Here is a 3367-nt window from a genome sequence, read left to right on the forward strand (position 1 = left end):
CAAGAGCAGAGTACAGGGGGAGAAATAATGAAAATTTGTCAGTTGTTAGCCTGCTAGATCCTGAACTAGAGGATCTCTAGATGCTCCTTCATGCTCTGTATCACTATAGTCCTGTAATTTTTCTCTTCAAGCATTTCCGCATCCCAAGCAAAAGGCAAGACTGCAACAAAGTACACATTGCACACAGTAAAATTTGCCAAGGATTTAAGACAAAGGGTGATTAATTCGCTCTAGCTCAGGGAGTTGAAAGCATGAGATTTGCATCTGACATCATCACCTTGTGCTTCATTACAGTCAGAGATAAATAGACACCTGCTGAGGGTGACTCATCTCACGCTAAAGCCGGGATCCAATAGTCAGTTCATCTAGCCTGTCACAATTACTGAAACTGAAAATAGTAGGAAACTGAGCATTTTCAACACAGATAGAGAAGCACAGAAAAGTACCCAGAGATACACCAAATACATACCAACAAAGATATCAGATATATCTAAAGAAAAGGTGAAGATCATCTTTGCATTTAAAATGATGCAAAATCTGAATTGAAAAATATGAGATTTCTTATATTTCAGGTCTTTTATTCAGATCAAACCACTTCTGGTTCTTGCCATCAACTACTTTTACCAGTCCCTGAACATGTATCTTTAACTTACAAGTTACAGACCCCAACCATACGAAGGTTTCCTACTGTTATTCATCACAGTGGGGAAAACCAGCTGAGACCAGAGAAGACTGTGAGGAATTCCAGAAGGATCTAAAAATACCCAGCAAGGGCAATAGCACACTTAGAGATAAATGTGGAGCAATGCATATTTGACAGAATAATCTGAACTATTCATACAAGCTGATTTGTTCAAACCAACTGGAGCACTCTGGTGACACAACAAGTGTTATTGACAAGTCAGTGACATTTCTTCCTCGCTGTGAGACACCATGAAAAACAGAAACAAAACAGCCCTTGGAAGGAAAACCCCAGCAGATTACAAAAGTATGTGGATGACTCAGTGGCATTCCATCTCTTAGAAATATTGTATCTAGGTATCATGGTGTCCCAAGAAAAATAAAAAAAGCATGACAAAATAAAGACAGAATCAGATTTTGTTTGCCGTCAGAGGGCACGTCCACACGCCGTGTACATGGTGGGCTGCACAGCACAATGCCTGGTGAAGACCTCTGGTCTCGGAGCCCAGGAGTTGGTGCATCTGTGTGATACGGCAGCATCATGCTGGGAAGACAGTAAATCAGGTTCTGGAAAGGCTACAGCCTCGCTGGCTCCCAGCTAGCCAGCACGGAGAAGTCTGCACGGTTAACGTAGAACGCCTAACAGGAGATGAGATCTCATGTCTGCAGGGATCAAACTGACCACTGTGTAGCTATTATGGAAAGACATTTGTTTGCTGAATAGTTCACAGCCAGCATTTACTCCTTTGGGTATCTCCTTTGTACTGTGAGATCAGCTTGGAAAAACACGTGAAGATTTTAAAATCTGCTTTGAAAAAAGCTGCTGTAAAGGGAAAGGAAATAACCTGGTTGTCCTGTCTACAGCAAAAAGGACAAGCAGTAGTGGACTCAAACTTCAGTACGGGAGACTTAAGTCAGACAGCAGGAAGATGTTAGACTGTATGTCAGACTGACGACAAGTTGTGCAGTTTTCAGCACTGGAGAAGAGGCACCATGTGTCCCTCCTGACAGACTAGAGAACAATGCATACTGAATTGGCTTTTGGGGCAGAGAGATAGACAGTGTGATCTTAAATTACTTCCTTCTGATTCTGTTGATCTGAGACCAGTCGTCACTTCCTTCCATGTTCACTATCTCAGCCGCAGTGGATATTCTCCTGCAGATGACAATCCATCATCTGACAGAGGCGGTGGTGAAGCATGTTTTAGGCAACTACCCTCTGCAGAGGAGACATACCAGTGTAGGCAGATGCAGCCCACGCCTGGAAATGGGTGCAAGAAAGACTTCTACAGCTGTGACCACAGAAGTGCCCATCTGACCAGCTGGTGCTATGTGATGGAGAAAGAAGGGACAGAAGGAGTTGGGAAGGGAGACAGAAAGAGTAGTGTCCCTCACTTTTCACCCAGTAAGTCTTCACTGAACATCAGCATGTCCAAAGGCAAATATTTTTGCAGTACGCACAGTCAAACCTAAGGGATAAAAGTGTCACAAATCTCATTAGAGAAAAGAAAGGACTGAACTCACTGTTGGGCTCCTCTGTTTAACTTCTTGCAGAGTTTCAATGGGGGGACTCCGTGTTTCTTCCTGTAGTCGTTGTGTGCTTTCAAGACTTCTTCAGCAAATTGCTTGGAAGCTGAAATCACATTTAAAAAAAAAAAAAAAGGGAAAGGTCTGTCAAATACAGGTATCAGTGAAGACAGAAAAAGCATAGCCTGTAGCTAAGATGCTGATGCAGGCTGGACTGACAAACAAAAGCATACAACCCTCATTATCTGGGAGTAGGGTGAAATGAACCACTAATGCCTTCCCATCCAGGAGCTAACTCTAAGAGACAATCCCAATGGGATGGTACAGGCTCACTAAAGGCTGAAGAAAAATATGAACGTTATTCCTTTCCTCAACAGTAAGGTGATTTAAGGTTAGTTTTACTGACTTTCATTTAAGATTTCAGCGCACCACATCACCGTGGCAAAGTCTCTGAGTAAGCGACAAATAGGTCCTTTGAGGAGATGCACTAAAAATGCAAATTTTTGTCACTGTATGCAAGAATTTTCTGTATTAGTCAAGACACAACCTAAAAAAAATGAAGATACTGTTTAGAACTATGCAAGTACTTTGAAACACGGACCATTCTTTTCATTCATTAAATAGTACAAATTCACAGAAATCTCAAAATGCACCTTTATTTGGCTCAAGACAAGTAGTTGTTCACAAGTATCAAGGGTTAAGGAAAGAAATGATTGCTGGGGATGACTTTTTCCCCTGTGCCAGAGTGTATTCAGCAAATATCTGAATTCCAAAGTTACAGCAAAGCTTTAAAAGAGCTCATGTCTGTATCTTGGTAAACTTGAGACTTTCAGCAATGCAAGGCAGAGAACAAGAAACACGTCACAGTGCAATTCACTTTGACACCAATTTCATGTTACCTCCTTTTATGACTTTGCTGATTTTCCCCCAGATTCGGAGGAAAAAAAAGAAAATACTCTGTCATTGGTCACCTTGTGGAATTAAGAGAAATGTGGAACCTGAACCAGGGTATTGGGACAGTAAGAGAGGTATGGATAGCATCTTCAAAACAGAAAGACAGTTTTCACTTTCGCTATATTGCTGAAGCTTCTGAACAGACCAAGAATCTTTGAGTATTTACTCCACTTCTACTGTGACACAGGTTTCTACATTCATTAAT

At 41.6% G+C, this 3367-nt stretch overlaps 1 pseudogene; it reads right to left on the bottom strand.

The window, feature by feature from the left end:
* Positions 1-2201: 2201 nt before the first annotated feature.
* Positions 2202-2314, bottom strand: LOC104505824 (annotated as a pseudogene).
* Between the last annotated feature and the right edge of the window lie 1053 nt (positions 2315-3367).

Source organism: Eurypyga helias, unplaced genomic scaffold (genome assembly GCF_000690775.1).
Source record: "Eurypyga helias isolate BGI_N326 unplaced genomic scaffold, ASM69077v1 scaffold35482, whole genome shotgun sequence".
Classification (NCBI taxonomy): Eukaryota; Metazoa; Chordata; class Aves; order Eurypygiformes; family Eurypygidae; genus Eurypyga; species Eurypyga helias.